Genomic DNA, 18,108 nt, shown 5'->3' with positions numbered 1-18,108 from the left:
TGAGCAGTGATGTCGTCAAGTAAGACCAAAATCAAACCAAAATGTATGGTTGATCAACGTGAGAAGTGAAAAGCAAACAAGGTGATTAGGTGCAAGTTAGGTGAAAGAGAGGGAGTAAAATGCCGTGTAGGTAAGTACTTTTCATCATTTTCAAATGTTTTTAAAAATGAAATGGACTTCAACAGAGGAGGGATTGTTGCTTCAATTTTTTCAGGCGAAAACGACGACGACGCGAAAACACGTGGTACATTCTAGTTACTTTTTCGTCTTCACATATTTGCTGAAATCTTAAGAAGACATACATCTACTTTAAACAATCTCTACACTCTTGCTGAATACGTTAATCCCTATTCAATACAACTTTAAACCAGTATAGAAATCTGCGCTGAATAAATCAAGAAAATAATCATGCTTTGTTGTTGTTGTTGTTTGCTTTTGTTTACAAACTCAACCATGCAATTCATGAATGAGCTATTCCAAACAGAACGGGCCAATGAGAGACCAAGGATCGTACGCTTCGTAGTACTATGCGTAGTATTTTGTAGTAAGCGTTGCCAGATCGAATGAGCCAAAGACAATAGAAGCTTCGCAGACCGTGCAATAGTGAAATATGATAACACAACCGACATATGATTGAGGGGCTTGTAAGACTAGGCAATAAGTGCAGATTTTACTATTTCAATAAAAACGTGTTCAAAGTTTCAAAATGACACGGAGCCTTATGGCAGAATGGAAATTTAAATTCACTTTTTGATGCTTTAAAGTTGGATTTTAGTCGTAAATTTTTCACAGAATATAATTTCAAACTAGTTTTAGTTGAGTTCGTAAATATCTCTATTTTTTCAAAAACTGCACTCATGCGCCTTGTCCTTCAATCCCCTCAATTGGGAATTTCGCAGTTTCTCATCTTACACGCTATCTCAGTACGAAAATGAACTAAATCCCTTGCAAATCTATTCTTGAGGGTACTGGCGTGCGCTTTCCGTCGAAAATTCGGTTTCTTGACTCCTCTCGACGGAAAAAGCTTAGGTGAATGTTGAGCCTCCATAGACTGATGTACTTTTCCTGGCGACAAACGGTTACATGTGGATCAGAAAACCTGACAAGTCATATAGTATAGCACGCGTAGTACTCAATACCCCCTTCCCCCAAATTTTATGCAGACAAATTTTCTTCAAGAGAGCCTCGTACGCGCTAATGGAAATTTTTTACGATGAAAATCATCACCTTTTCCGGTCATTCCAAATTTAAACCTCCGTTTGGAAACATTTAAATAGCCTTCCCGACGAGGACTACGTAGAAGGTGTAAAACTTTGTTCATGACAGGGTCGGAAGGGCTCACATCTCAGGGCGTAGTCCCTTAGCCGGCTGAGGATGCGTAAAGTGATATTGGGGGGGGGGGGGGGGGAGGTGGGGGAGCACCTCGACGTGGAAGGCGGCAAATAGAGAATATGAATAGGAAAGAGATAGGAATACGCCAATACATGTACCTACATTGAATGCACCAGAGATCTAAAGCATGGCTACAGGAGGTCCCACTCAACAATAATTTTGTTGGCAATGACAATATTTGGGATGCCACCGAAAATTTGAAGCCTAATTTTGCAAGATCAAACATAACTAAATTTTATTAAAATTCACTGACTGATTGTGAATGGCTTCTTTTGACTCCCCTCTTGAATCCAGAGTTTTTGGCGAACAAGGCGCAACCATATTTTAATGATATTTTCATTAGCCCGTAGATGCTGAAGCCCGGTCAAATTGACAGGAGACTTGTTTAAAAAACGTGCCACGTGAGTTGTGAGGGGCCGCGATACATACAAGCCGTAGATGAAGGTCTGTAAATATGTGTGCATTAAAAAAAGAATCAAACCTCAAATTTAAACAAGAAGAAAAAATTGAGGTACAACAGAGTCGAGACCTGATTGGGCCCTTTAAATTTTTCTCTCGAATCCGAGCGACACCTCACTGGCAGCACAGAACGGAGCGTTGCGAGTTCACGCATGTAGCGCTATCGCGCCTTCAATTTTGCAGATGCAACACGGACATCCATCATGTACGAATAGTTGTATCTCTGCGCCGTCATCAATGCGTCTCCTTTTACTTAGCTCGATTTCCATACCGTGTTTGTTTCAGTTTGTCTTATTTGTATTTTTAGCGGTGCTTTGAAGGCTGTATGAGCAACACAGCCGTAGATAGGAGAGCTGTAATAATAATCGAGCCTCGTTTCTTAACTTTTCTCACGACACCTTATTGGCAGCATAAAGCGGAGCTGCGGAACATCGCGAATTCACAGCTCGCGCCGTCGCGCCTTCAATTTTGTAGATGCAACACAGACATCCATCAACCACGAATAGTTGTATCTCTGCGCCGTCTTTTCATATGCTCTGTTTTTTATATTGTGTTTGTTTCGTTTGTCTCATTTGTAGTGGTGCTTCAAGGGCTACTTGAGCGACACACCCGAAAATAGGATGTGCCCAAATCAATTATCATTTTGAAAAGAAAAAAAAAACTGTTAGAGGTCTCTCGAGCGATCTAAAGGGCGCACATCTAAATTGACTGTACTACCTCTTCTGAGAAAGTGACACATGGCGGATGAGGAAGGGGGGTGATAAAGCGTCTCCATTTCCAGTTCCAGGATATCCATTCACCACTTTATATCATGCGTACGAGGACCTTTCTGTACTCTTACTTCCTCTTCTTCCGTTCATTTATGAATTTTCCGCATTTTTCTCGGTCATAATTGTTTCTCTCATCTTATTTTGCTGTAAGTGGCAGAGGGGCGCGTTTTCGATGGGTCAGGGGGGCGTATCTGCAAATGGCAGCTTGGCCTTGTGGCCAGTCCGACCCTGTTTCTATGCCTTAGAAAATCTGCTGTGAATACGACACAACTCTCTGTGCTGTATGGATGAAAAAAATGATTTTCAAAGAAAGTATATTTGGAGATAACTCCACGAATCAGTAGCTTTATTTCTCCTCATTTTTTTTATCGATTCTCGGAGCAAGAGGTATAAGACGAGAGAGCTTGCACTTCGAGAAACTCGGGGAAACGAAGAGAGGAATAAAGTAACGCTCTTTGAAGGCGCGAAGTGCACACAGACCGTCCGAGACTCCTCTCCGACCTTTCACTATTTATCCAAGCTCTTCAATTTATTCAACCTCTTACTTCTACCGATGTTGCGATCACAAACTAATGAAGGGTTTATCAAGAAGTTGCTTAAAAGCTTTTCTTATCTGCATTTAGAGGAGGTCCAGGGATTCATGACGAACTTGTCAAGCAATTATTCAGATGTTTGAAATTTCTCAATAGGAGTTTTGTTTTGCTGTGAAATGACTATGTCCCAATATTCTTGATACAGGGTGATCCAAAAGTCCCGAAAGAAGTGATCATGGCCCAATATTCTTGATACAGGGTGATCCAAAAGTCCCGCGCCCCTTCCTGAACTTATTAACAAATTGAAACAGAGACTTGAAATTTTGGGAGTGTACCCATGAGTTAACAGGAACTACTTTTAGGACTTCTCAAAAATTTTGAGGGGCTACATTGATAGCAGTCTCAGATATCGCTGTCATATTGGTGTCCCACTTCCAAACAGATATTTTTTTTAAAAATCGACGAAATTTATCTCCCTGATTTTGAAATCCAATGTCGGTTTGACAGGAGCTAGCGCGTTCTATTGCAGTAGGGCTCTAAAAGTGGCAAAAATATCGGGAAAATGTCTCCTTTCAAAATGAGGCAGGCAAAGCTTTGTCAATGCAAGAGTACCGAGTACCTCCTGATCTTTAAAAAAATGTTGTCCTAAAAAAAAGCGTCAAGCTAATATTGATCAGAAATACTTTACACCTCGGGTTGCATCAGCTGATCGCCGGAAACACTCCCTGATTCTGCGCGAAAATTACAGCGTCAAACCATTAGTTACCGGAAGTATTCAGCAATTCTGGTTACATCAGCTGATTGCCAAAAACGCCATTTGACTGCGTGGGAGGGAAGGTATACAGCGCCTAAGAGAATATTCAATAAAAATATTCAGAATTTCTGATAAATATTTACTTGACGCTGCATATTTTCGCACGTAATCAGAGAGTGTTTCCGACGATCAGGTGACGGAACCAGAAACGCTGAATACTTCCGGTGCATTGAGAAGAAAATATGGCGATTTGTACCAAGAGAAAGGTAAATTCTTGCGTTAGTCTACTTTATTTTTGATACAGTGACACTGTAGGGTAAAGTTCACCAGACATCTGGTAACATTTACCATACTTTTGGGGGAATCCGATTAGAATTAAGGTCTTTGCGACCATAGAGTCCGTTGGTGATTTTCATTCTCAAATGGACGTATTTGTGCTAAAAAAAACTATGTTACACGCAATCCCCATTCACATAGTTCCTTTTAGCATAAATGTGTCCAAATTACTATCACTCAAGTCATGCTTTTTTCTCAGTGTAAATACTTGATGCTGTAACTTGCACGCGCAATCAGAGAGTTTTCCGGCGATCAGCTGATACAACCAGAAAAGTGAAGTGTTTCCGGTAAATATCCTCTGACGCTACATTTTAAGATAACGTTCTTGGGGATCAGCGGGTCGATTGTTGAATCTATATCGAATGACCTTGATCGATATACACCATTGTGGAGCTAGGGATTTATCAATATGGATCATTCGATAACGATTCAGCAATCGGCCCGCAGGGGGTATTATTGCATTGGGAAAACTTTGTCTGCCTAATTTTGGAATGAGACATTATTTCGGCATATCGCCACTTTTAGAGCTTTACTGAGGTAGAACGCCCCAGATACGGTTATGCCGACGACGAGTTTTGAGATAAGCAGGAAAAGTTCTGTCGATTTTCAAAAATTTGTTGCTCATAAAGTGGGACACCACAATGATCGCGATCTCCCAGAATATGAGAGAAGGCACTGACCCTAACTTTTTTCTTTCTTTTTTTGTCTCCTTTTTCCTCTTCAAATAGAAGAAGCCTCCCCCCTCCACACCTGTGGCCTGCTCGTATCGCCGGTATCTGCTGGAATTAAAATCAGGACTGAAATTTTACATGAGTTTAATGGTGCGATTAATTTGAAAGATCACGTTCATAATGTTTGAAACAAAAAACCCCTTTAAGTCATTTCTGACATTTTCAACTCTATACACTCAGGCGTTGCCTCACTCTAATCTCTCAGCTACGGCTTATTATGTAATTCAAAAATACTTTTTTTGTATAGTCTATGGTCGATCGCACCCCCAACCATGGAATCTTGCCGTTCGAGTATTTTAAAATTAAATATCGTGAGGTTAATCTGATCAGAATTTTCGCCCAGGATAAGGGGAAAAATAATAAGGAAGCTGCGAGATTAACGATGCTCTATAGTCGGAAAGAAGAAAGACTAACATCTCGCGAACAATGGAAAGCATCTCCATTCCTCTCAACGGAAATAGCCCCAAGCGCCCGTGGTGCCTGCGATCGGCGCCGCATACAACCCGCACAGCCGAGGTTTTGCAGGTCAACTACCGCGCTCTGTCGGCGGGAGGCTCGCGCTCGCCCTGCGAACGATAGAGGAATTACGCGAGGAAGTCGCAGCGGCTCGCTTGTTAAATCGTTATCGAATGAGTTTGATCGATAGCTCCCTATCCTCACAATGCTATATATCGATCAAGGGCATTCGATATCCATTCAACAATCGACAACAATCCTGCCGAGCTGAGGAAGAACGCCGTATGAACATTCGAGAGTTGCCAAATTTCCTCAGAAGAAATGTTTATTTTTGAGGAGAGTTTTGAATATTTTTCTTTACAATTTTCAGAAAATTTAGGCCACAATCTGAACAAAATTAGCTGAGAAATTTGAAGAAAAATATTTACAAGCTTTCCTGAAAATTAGTGATTTGTCACAGGAAGTTTGGCAACGCCTGAAGGCTCATACGGCGTTCTTCCTTAGCACGGCAGAATCGATTCCAAACGCCTTGACTAACTTCGGAACTCGGCGCCTGCGGTCGGCGCCATGCAAGTCGCGCAGCCGAGTGCTGCGGGTCGCCTACCGCGCTCTGGCGGCGGGGGCGGGCACCCGACCTCCAACTGGGGATGAACCGAGTTTTGAGTCCGCTCTCGGTCAGTTTGCGTTCGTCTCGCGGCCCTGGCACCCTCGCGCGCCTCTTCGCCCAAATATGTGATAAAGAAGGAATCGATGGCTTTTGTTATTTAGTTTTAGTTAGCTGCAGCGCCCCGGTCGCGCGCCGCTTTGTTAAGTAGTGTTTGTTTCCGTAGATCCTAGCGGTAGTGAGTGCCCGGATATTCGCCAGCCCCCCGACTTGCCTAGCAGGTAATCCAACTTGAACCTACCTGTAAACCTACCCTAACCTATTCCGTTCTTGCATCACTGAGCTGGGTGAAAGGGCAAGTGGCGCAATTCCACCCCTGGAGAAAATGAGTGCGTACTATATTTTCGGAAATTTTAAAAAAGGCGTCGCCTCGTACCCCACGTTTGCTCGCTGTGCGATCTAGTGGAATAATCAAAGAAGCAAAAATGTAAAATCTGCGAAATGACTCGGAAATTAACTAGAATCAGCATTTTAGGTAGCCTAATTTCGTCTTACGTTTTGCTTTTTAACCAAAAACCATCACATTTGATGCTTTGAAATTTATTGCGATGTTACCATGGATTATCGTAAAAGATACTCTCATAATTTTTTAATGCGAATTGTCTTGAAATGATAAAACTAGAGAAAAATGTACGCTAATAATGTGTAGTTAGGCTGACTCTGATTAATAGCGCCCCCTCAGACGCCGTCTCATATACCTATTCACTTATCAGATTGACTACAATTTTGGATTTATAGGGAGAAACTGTTGATCTTAAGCACACGAGCTCTATTGAAACTGAAACTGGATTCAGCAGTAGTGTGAAGTCGTCTTGAATATCCGTTGGTACTCAAGCGAAGAAAAGAAACATTCTAACTCTTTTACTCTAATTTAGATTTTTTTTTCTATCAATGTATAATTAAATTCATTATACTTCTTTTCCAAACTGGTCGTTTCCATTCAATGAGCAAATAATACCATCAGACTTGGTAAATTGTGTTGCAAAATAAATTTGTGCAGAAATCATAGAACTGGGGGGGGGGGGGTGCCCAGACAGTTCACATAACATGAGCTGGGTAGACTCAAATTCGAAAAATGAATATGGGTTCTAAAAGGAGAATGCGAGGAATACATCACGTTGGTGAGACTAAGTCTTGAATTTGGGCCAAATTTGACAAAACAGGAGTCCCTCATAAGTACACTTATACGTTTATGTGAGGGAGGAGGTTTTCAAGTTTGATGGTTATTTAGCGTCTCATGAAACGAAATGAAGGGATTGATCGATGACATGAGAACGCCCGAATTCACAGATATTCAATATATGAGAAATTAAAAATGGTTTGAATGAACAATTGATAAAAAAAAAATTTAAAAAAAAAAAAATAAATAAAAAAATAACCGCAAACCCAACAGCAAGCGACCATGGAAAATGGATGAATGGGCGAGAATTCTGACGAGGTCTTGAGCTGGTGCCAAATCTAATTAAGGGAGACCAACCCCTCTTTAACACATTTATGAGAAGGGAGGCTCTGAAGTTTGAAAGTTACCTACATGGCGCTTTCAGACACAGAATTGCTTCTTACGTCTAAATTGAGCAGTATCAAGAGGTAAGAAACCACTTTCTGGAAAAAGAAAAGTTCTGCGCGTTAAAAGCTGTTCAACATGCAATCAAAATAATTCCGACGAAGAATATTTTTGAGGTTAAAATTTTTAATTGAATGATTGAGAGGTCAGTTTTTCTCGTGTTTGTAACAAGAAAATTCGATTTAGTATGAATATTATGCCCTATCGAGTGCAATATGTGTCGTTCGTTGATTCTCTCTGTTTATTGAAACAAGATCTTAATCTAGAACGAGTGCCGCTCGTAATTTCAATTTAATCTATATCACCATGTTATCACTCTATACTATCACGTAAAATATTTTAATATTATAAATAAAAGTGAATTTTGACAGTGATTCCATCCATCCCAATTCACAGCAAAAAGACAAAGGTTTAAAGCTCGGTACAGGGCTTCTTCATTACATTCCGTTGAATGTCTTCCACGGTCAGAAATCATCAAGACATATGAAACGGAGGGCATAACATAAATCCAAACATTACAAACGAAAAAGAATGTTCAATAGTAATCGAAATCAATATTCAGCTCTCTATAGAAGGGTGGTTTTGTAGTTCGAACTAATAAAGAAGTATTCAAGTGTAATACGTAACGCATTATCATACAGCCAAGGTTATAAATTCGTCACGAAGGGACAAATAAAAATTCTAAATTAAGCGAAATTCATGAAACACAGGAACTTAGCCGTATCATCGCTGCCTCCGAAGCTTAATTATGCATGCGTTATAATGGTTCAAAAACAGACGGAAACGTTTAACAATTGGCCGCTGCAGCGTAAGTTATTGAAGAGCGATTACGGACGGATTCGCCTTCATTTAGCGGAACAGGCAAAAGCGGTTTCCCCGAAGCCGCAATAGTGGTATTCGCGGCGCATTTACAATACATTAATCTACTTTTATGTTACTAATCTGGGCAGAAGCCAGTGAGCCCACGTGTTGCGGACCATTTGGCAGACTTCGAGATTCGAGAGGACAGAGGCAGACACAAAGCGGCGAGCTAGAAAAAAGGCCGAACGGTTCTCCGACTCCTGCCAAGTTCTGGATCCGTTGAGGCATTTATTTGAAAATCAAAAGACCGGTAGACTTTTAATCTTGCACATCGAGAGTGAAACTGGGGAACCATGTGTCTCGATCGCGACGTCTCAAATCTCCGATCTTATTCAATTTTTGTATGATGTTTTCAGAGAATTTCTTCGGAACGGTAGAAATGATTAAATACATAACGATGATTACAGATGAACCACATTTTGCAATGAGGAACCACTTTTTTATGGCTCAATTTAGAAACGACATATGTGCCATTGGTTTTCCTACGCAGAAAAGTGCTTTTATGGAAGAGCCAGAGATAGTGGTTCCTTCCTGAAAAATTTAATCCAGATGATCGACGTCCTACCGATGCCGACCCTATAAAAATACGACTGAAAATCTGCAATGTTGCGAACCGGGGAGTGAGTTTTTTTTTTTTTTTTTTTTTTTTTTTTTTTTTTTAAATTTCATCATTGACATGTACCTGCGTCGATTTTTAAAATCTTTTAGAGGGCTCTCTTTTTATAATATTTTGATTAAAAATTGAAAGAATTGAAACTTTTTTCCCTACACTGGAAAAAAAAACACATTTGATCTAGAGTCCAGACTCTTAAAAACATCGACAAAAAAAGCACTCTTGATTCACTCAGAATCTAGCTTAAATCAAGAACCAAGCCTCTTAATTTAAGCAGATTTCGTTTTGATTCAAGCAAAAATTTGATTGAAGCAAGAGTATTTTTTCTTGTCAATGTTTTCATCAAGAGTCTGGACTCTAGATCCAATGTGTTTTTTTTTCCAGTGTATGATTTTATTTCATCAAGAGAGAAAGAAGCCTCCCCAGGGAATACAAATTCCATTTTTTTTTTATCATTGTGAGAACATTTCATCTAAAGAATGTTCTTTTCTCCGTTGAACTCCCTCTTTTTATTTCTTCTTAATTTTTCCTTCCTTCCCTCTTTCCTTCTGTGCTCTTGTGGCTTAAAGAAGGTTATCAACGTAAAATGTTTTCAACTCTCTATCACTGACGATAGCGACCACCAAACAGCCGGAAGGACCATGGACACGTCTTCGTTTCCTCTGAAAAGGGGATAACAAATGTCAAATCAGGAGTAGCGAGGGGGAGCAGGGGGCGGGTCGGGGATGGGGGGCGCAATCCAAGGATTCCGCGGTTTCAGCTTTCGGGTGTTCTGACACGGTGCGAAGGGAGGGGGCGGCAGCGGTGCTTTACTCTCCGGACAATCTTAGGAAGTCAGTTGCGAGACAAAACCAGGACTTCAAAGAGGACCTAGGATGAGCGAAGAGAAACGAGATTAGTTTGCAACAGTAATTAAATCTAATTTACTTGAAGCCACCGTTGCGTGGTTGTTGTTGTTTTTTTATTACCTCAGTGAAGAGAAACGACGTATATGCACTCAGACCTCGTCGAATTCGATTTGAAACGCACGGGAAGAAAAAAACACATTGGATCTAGAGTCCAGAGACTCTTGAAAACATTGACAAGAAAAAGGACTCTTGATTCAATCAGATTTAAGCTTAAAACAAAAGGAAATTCGCTCAAATTAAGAGGCTTGGTTCTTGGTTTAAGCTTAAATCTGATTGAATCAAGTGTATTTTTTCTTGTGGATGTTTGTAAGAGTCTGAACTCTAGATCCAATGTGTTTTTTTTCCAGGGCAGCAATGAGTTTTTGAAAAACCTGTGAATTTTTTTCTCCGACTTTTTCATTGAACTTTGTTTGCATTTGGGTTCGATCCGTCGGAGAATCTCGAGAAAAGATACTGATAACTTCATTCCTAAATCAGTATTTAGCGCAAGAGAATGTAGCGGTATTCAAGCTTTATGCTTACTTTCGATAGCGAAACTGCAAAAATGCGTATCTCGGTTTGCTTTGTTTCGAAATCTCCGCCACTATTTTATTTTTTAAAAGAAACCGAATCAACATCATATCCTAAAGTTTTTACAGAATATTTCTCATTAAGAGAATAAAAATCACTGAAAATGTCAAAAACTGTCGTCTAGTAGCTTTCCATGTAGATTATGAAGTATGGAAAGAAGTCTGCGATGCCGCAAACCGAAAAACGCATTTCTGCAGTTTTACCACCGATTTTCTCTTTGCGCGGCAGCACAACGCATCCTCAAGGAATTTTGCCCAACCCTGATAAGTCGCGGGGAAAGTAAGGGAATTTCGCTGCAGAAATTATTTCCTCCGGCAAAAACCTTGCATTTTTCACGTTCAAGATGCTTCGCGCTGATAATTATTTGTGAATAGAGTTTTCAACAGGAACCATACCAAACAAACACGGAAAAGTCATGAATTCTCATGTTCAAAATATCTGAAAAGTCAGGGAATTTTTAAAGCCATGAATAACTTGTCACCTTCAAACAGCGATGATCAGGAAAGGTCATTGTCTTCGCTCATTTTTGCGGTCCCACAAATTTTACCGCTTGGCAACGCTGCCAACGACGGAGGATGGTAAATAATTAATAGCATACGATTTTTACACATTTCCAAGTAAATTGAATGAGAAGACTCGGAAGAGGGTAAAGAGCGTAATTGCCGATAAAGCCAGGCGAGTAATTGCCGCATGAATAGTCTCCGTTTTATTTATATACCTAGTATTATTTCATTCATTTCTTTTTTTCAATTTGATTAAATATTCAAACCTCCCTGTCTTCGTGCAACGACAACGTATGAATGCAATAAGCGACATATTGTGCTATCACAAGCGGCAAAAATTGAGGGTGCGCCAGCCTTTAAAGCGGCTAGGTCTGGTTGCAACTATTTGTACTCTCGGGATGTGCGTATTGCATACAAAAAAATTGCAGGCGCTCTGACTTTCTCAGACATAACGTATGACTGCGGCTGTTAGTTCTCAAGGGTTTTCTACGTTGCCTCTACAATAGTGCTTACCACGAAATCCTCATAGTCAGAATGAGCCGTGTTGCAATATAACACCGTGTATCACTATGCGAAATGGTGCAAAATGCAGAAATGACTTCGGCAATAATTATGGGGTTGACCTCCGCGGTACCTTTGTGGAAATGTTTTTTCTGGAAATATGCACCAATTGGCAACGCTACCTCGTTGCAACATGGCTCATTCTGACTCCGAGGATTTCACGGTAAACACTATTGTAAGTGCATCGTAAAATACTCTGGAGAACTAACAACCGCAGTCGTGCGTTATGTCTGAGACAGCTAGATCGCCTAAATTTTTTTTTTTTTTTTTTTTTTTTTTTTTTTTTTTTTTTATGCAATATAGTGCACTTTGCAGGACCGTAATGGACCGCTGGGGCGCTTTGATTATTTGATCAATCTAAAAAAAAAAAAAAAAAAAAAAAAAAAAAAAAAAAAATAAGTGACATAAATGTAGGTAATCATTTCGTCCAATGCCATCAGATGATTATACTTACGCACCAAAAAGAAACTTTCAATAATTTTAAGGTAGTTGAAGTTTAATCGTTACCGCGGTGAAACCTAAAACTTAAGGGAGTAATAAATAGGATAAATACGGATAGACATCGGCGTTATAAAACTACACTGGAAAAAAGTGAAGTTGATTTAACATTCTGGATGTAAAAGAAGTGTGCGAGAACTTACAAAATGCTGAATTAACCGCTACAGCAGTTACTTTAGCAATGTCAAGATGTAGAACTAACTGCCGTAGCGGGTAATTTAGCATTTTGTGAGGTCTCGCACAATTTTTTTACATCTAGAATGTTAAATCAACTTCACCTTTTTTTCACTATCACACTCTATCTCACACTATCACTATCTCGACACACTGTTTCAATATCTCTGCTCTGACTTCATTCTGATAAGGAAGTATAATCAGGTACCTATTTAGCAAAATTTTCCAAGAATCTTCTCGAAAAAAGCTTAGAAAAATCACATTAAATGTGCAACAACAATAACCATCCCTCAAAACGTAGAGTATGATTGAAAATCTGCAACGTCGTCAGAGGCGGATCCAGCAATTTGGCAACACCGGATTTCCTCCGTTTAAACATATGCTAAATAATCGATTCTTGTCAGAGCACCTGGCCCCTTCAAGATTCGATACATTTCCATAGGTTCAAATGGAGAAAATACAATGTTGCCAATTTGCTGGATCCGCCAATGAACGTCGTGAACCGAGAACCATGATTTTGTGACCTCGATTTCGACCAAGATTTTAAAAGCTGCACTGGTTGCATGACACAGTGACTAGTTGTCATAAGTGTAATGACTCGATCAAGTTGAATCACCCACCAATAATATAAATTTCAACATGAAAAGCCGACCCAAGAATGATCAAATTGTTGTTTACTATGCGTTTACAAGTATTAAAATATCTTTATGTTTGCCAGAGCAGAAGTCATCCAATAATGAACATAGATAACAATCGGAATCATAAAGTTCCCGACAGCTGTCGTAAATCTCCTTTATTGAGTGCTGGGAAATTTCGGGCTTTACTCGCGGCCCCTTTCAGTCCACTAATTGACACCGGGGTGACTTTGGATACCTTTAGCAGGAGACTTGTGGTTTTATTTCAAATGGCTCCCTGGACTTAAAGTTAGGAAATTCTCTCGCCGGGAGCTGACCTCAATTTCCCTCCTTTCGACCTCCTCTCTATCTTTACTAGCCTCTGCATTTGAACGTATTTCTGTCAAACGGAACTATGTGCATTATGACATGAGCCCTGTAATGCATATATTCCTATGGGTCTCAGGGCTCATGTCTTAATGCACATAGTTCCGTTTGGCAGAAATATGTATGTCCATCTGTAACTCCTTCCTGTATGTATTTTCATGTTCCATAGGTTTTGAGCACGCAGCATTCTTGTGGCTCATCATGTAGATGTTTGACAAACAATCCTCTTATTATTATAGGAGGAACAACACTAAGCCAACTGGGATGGGCGAAAAAAAAACGCTCAATACGCCCTAACTTGATATGTGACAGGAGGTTTTCATGAAAAATGTTGATATTTTGGGGAGTGCTCCCCTCCCTGGCCCCCCCAGGGGCCGGGCGGGTCGTGACCCCTAAAGATTTCCCTCACGATTGGACAACAGTCCAAATCGAAGTATCCAATATTGAACTTATTCAATGTTGAACTTTGAATTAACTCAATATTGAAAAATTTATGGCGTATCGAGCATTTCTTCTATCCATCTCGGAATATTCGGTCGAAACGTAAAGCATTATAATAAGTGCGTTTGGAATCCCCCCCCCCCCCCCGCAAGTTACCCAAAGAAGCTCAAGGCTCGAACATGGCGGTCACTTTGGATGGAAGGGGTTTTTTCTAGGTATACAAAATGTTATGACATCTCTAGAAACTTTTTGAATACACAGAAGGGGCCGCGGAATCTTAAAAGTTGTGAAAATTCAAACTTGAAAAAAAAAAGTTATCCCGAGTTGAGTTCCGAAGCTCCTCAAAGCAGTCTCTGATATTTATTGCGAGTTCCATATCAGCCCCTGAAAATCTTGCGGTATTTTATAAAATGCTCTCAGCAAGGAAGAAAATCGTGAAATTTCAAATCGTCAACATTTAGCACCTACTGCCGCACTCGTGGCTGACGCTCCCCCAGAACGGTCTGCGTATTTTCGGAGCAACTTAATTGCGCGGATGTGATCCCGGTCGCTAGGCCCCGATCGGGAAAGAAAATAAGGAGGATAATAAGGACGGAATCAGGGAATCCAACTCTTGCTGAATGGAGCGGCGGGATGGTGGTGGCGGCGCACAGTGCGGCTCTTTGTGGACAAAAATTAAACATTCACAACTCGACATCTGAATATTTTTTTTTGGAGTTTGTCATCTTGAAGATATTTCTAACTCACAATGATGGTTCATTTCCAAATTTTTCACTCAGAACTACTTCAAATTTGGGTGGAAAGTGGGCGGAAAATGGGTCGAGAATCACTAGTCCATTGGAAATTCACAGGTAAAAGACAACAACTTTAAATGAAGATTTCTCGCTTTAAACGCAAAATGCTCTGGGTGGTTGACATTTTCTTAATCCTCAGATATCCAACTTCAATTCCAACAAAAAGATCTCGCGTCTGTTTGCGACTATCAGAGATATTTGAAGTCAAAGTTTGGGTGTTTCAAGTTGCTTTTACATTGTTAACATAGGGCTGATTCGTAGTTGCCAACTTCAAATGAACTTTTCTTGAAAAATGCGCAAAATATCCTGAGATATAACCTTCTCTTATTCCTCGAGTGATATACGTTGATAGTGCCAAAATATTTTCCTATGTCGGTGCTTCTATCTTCATTTTTTAAAGTTAAGCGTCTTACCTATTTTTGTCCGCATCGTCTATAAGGATGCCGCACTGTGCGGAGTAGCGGGGGGGGGGGGGAGGGCAAAATCACGGACGGCGGGTTTGGGCCGCCCCACCCCGCCTCGCCTCGGCGACAGCGTGCTTTTTTGCGGCGATGGAGTAACCGATAGCCGTCTAATTTTACACTGATCGATTTGTATCATGCTGAGTTTTCTTTTTACGCGGGATCCGCCGCGGAAGGGTTGGCGCAGAGGGCTGGGCGAGGGGTGGGGGATGGGGTCTCCCGGGGCGGATACGGCATTTTCCCTCGATGCCGAGTTAAGTGACATGTGAAAGTAGATTACGCGCTTCTGTCCATCACCGGTGGTCGCCAGGATTAAGTGTCGAATCGCGTTGCCAGGTATCCTTGAAAGGAAGTCGAATCGATGGCGAAACCGGAGTCTGCCTTATCCCTACTCGCGAATTCTGTCTCGCGGAAAAAATAAGTTATACTTACAGGCTATGATGGATGAAGGAGTTAAGTAGGGGCATTCTTGCAATTTCGAGAGGGACCGAGGTCGTATTTTGTTCGGAGGCAACACTCACAACATGTTGTGAAAACAAGCAACAATCGTGTTTTATTTGAAGTTGTCTTGTGTTGTAGAGGCGGGGCTTATTTTCGCGCGCAAAATTTGGGAACCTCTATAGTAACATTGTTGTACAACAACGGCAACGTGCTCGAAGCAAGTCGTTTTTATGTTGTTCAAAAAAGCAGCGCTGTTGTCTAACCTAAAATTGGAAGTTGCTCTTTCGTTGGTTATTCAGAATAGCGTGAAAAATAACAAGAAAAAACGGAAACATTTTGTTGTTTCGAACAAAACACGACTCAAGTTTAAATTTACAGGTCGTCCATAAACGTCGGCCAATTTTTCCAAACTTTTGACCCTTCCTTCACCCCACATCACCCTTTCCCACCCTCCCCCATAACAGGTCCCATTCACCCCTCCCATCTATGTTTCTACAAGGACTGCCCCTTTGACTTAAAATTGTAATTTAAGGCTGAAAAAATTATTTGTAGTGTTCATTTTCTTTACGAAGCATTATCTTCGAAGAGGTTTACTTGAAAGAGCTGATATTTTAATTGTTTTTGTTTTTATTGTTTTTCTTTTTTTGTTTTTAAGAAATGTCACTTCCGCATATTAGACATCATTAAAAAGTAGCAATACCGATACCCTTGCCGTAAAATTTGAAAGTACTTTTGGATTTTCTTAATTATTGCAACGCTACAGACATCTCAAAATGGGAATGGGTGATGCCAACATTCCTGAATGAGAGCAGCAATTGCCATGAGCAACAATTGCTACTTTCAAGCCGCTCACATTGCCTACACAAGTTTTTGCAGGTGAACCGGCCTGCGTGCAGGTCACTGCACGGGTACGCAACGCACTGGACACAAAAATTAATGTGCGACTGTCGCAAAAAGAGTAAATAATTAGCTGACACTCACACATGCGATTATTGCTCTGTCCAAGCTACTCATATTCCTTGGCCAGTCCATCGAAAACTTTTAAGAGGAAACTCATGACAAAAGCTTCATTTCTCGCCGTTTTGCGAGTTTAACTTCCGAAAAAGTGAGATCAATATTTTTTTTTATCTCTCAACAAAACTTTCCTAAAAGTTTGTGTAAAATTTCAATTTTGATGATTCAAAGCTCTCCTCTCTTTCTTTATTTTTTTATTATTCGTTTGTTTATTTAATTTTTTTTTTTTTGGGGGGGGGGGGGGAGTTTGTTGTGTAAATTTGATCATGGGACTCAAAGTTGAATAGAGTGGCACGTTGGCGCGTACGAATAGATATCCGGATTGATATGGGATTATATTCTGAAATTCATCAATGTACGCTCATGCTGCTTTGCCGTCAATTTTAAGCATACGGTTGACAGTAAGTAAACAGTTGGCCGGCGGAAGCTAGCAATTTTGATTAAAAGCAATCTGTCCCAGCATTTAAACCGATTGTATCATCGAATGCTGTCATTCAGACTTATTTGGTACAATATTTTAGAAACCTCCTATTGATAAAATTTTTGTTCTCGATTGCAGAGTTTATATTCTTGCCAAAGTTAAATCATAGAGTTGAAGTACATTGTAACCAGGTGTATTTTTGTATGGTGTTCAATTTTCTTGGTAAAAAACATTCCCCCCGTTGAACTCTCAATGCAGTAAGACAATAAACGTAGCTCAGTGGTGCTTAATAGATTAAATTATTGATTAAGGTATTCAAGAATAGAAGAATTATATCAAATATTAAACCTATCCTACATAATGCTGTTAAATTTTGGAGTTTATGTTCCTATACCGGTCGCACGTGAAAATTAGCAAACTGCCTCTACAAAAGAATGACATTATAATGATTCTTATCATTCTTAAGCCAGTGAGATAAGGGAAGGAAGGTCAGCAGAGGATTAGTAAAGCCCTACTGTGTTGAATAAATCAGGAGATGCAAATAAAAGAGCGTTTTAAAGTCTGTTGTTTAAAACGCAAACATTTCAATTAATTTCAAACGTCAGCAATGGTTCATTTTATTCAAGAATTTATGTGTCGGACTGTCGGAGTCCGTATAATTATTTTCTGCGGTTGCAAAATGTCCCTCAGTTTTAGGGTGGAATGGAAAGTAGTATTTATAAAGCAAGGAAAAGTGATTATCATAACTTTTCGTGTAATTTTAAATCTTAAAATATTTATCTCATTTGCGGTTTCGGGCAATATTGATGCCATGGTTGATTTTAGGCCCTTCGTAACACTCTATGTGAAAATTACTCATCATTTTGCATTCGACGTATGCAGCGCAAACAGCACTCAAAGTCAACACATACAGACTCCACTCTTCGCAGGTCGCGGCCGGACCAATGTAAAACGCCTTCAAATGCGCGTGATACTGTGCAACACACCGGAGTTAAAATAGTTGTATTCTTAGGTTCGAACCTAACTCATGTAAATTGATCTACCAAGTAAGGCATGCCAACCTGTTAACTGCTATATTTCAAGTTACCTTTATTGCCCGTGACACAAATTCAAGCCTCAATTCATTTTTGAAAAAAAAAAAGAAAAAGAAAAATTATCATAATCAATGTGTACAACGAAAGAGGCTGA

General features: G+C 40.1%; 1 protein-coding gene across 1 annotated transcript in view; it reads left to right on the top strand.

Moving 5' to 3' along the window:
• The first annotated feature begins 64 nt into the window (after window positions 1-64).
• Window positions 65-18,108, top strand: part of LOC109034410 (solute carrier family 7 member 14) — a 168,158-nt gene continuing 150,114 nt past the window's right edge. Inside the window, 1 exon segment of the mRNA XM_072299442.1 lies at window positions 65-126. The gene's annotated coding sequence lies outside the window, so the exon portion shown is untranslated.

This window comes from Bemisia tabaci, chromosome 4 (genome assembly GCF_918797505.1).
Source record: "Bemisia tabaci chromosome 4, PGI_BMITA_v3".
NCBI lineage: Eukaryota > Metazoa > Arthropoda > Insecta > Hemiptera > Aleyrodidae > Bemisia > Bemisia tabaci.
This window is presented reverse-complemented; position numbering and strand designations above follow the sequence as displayed.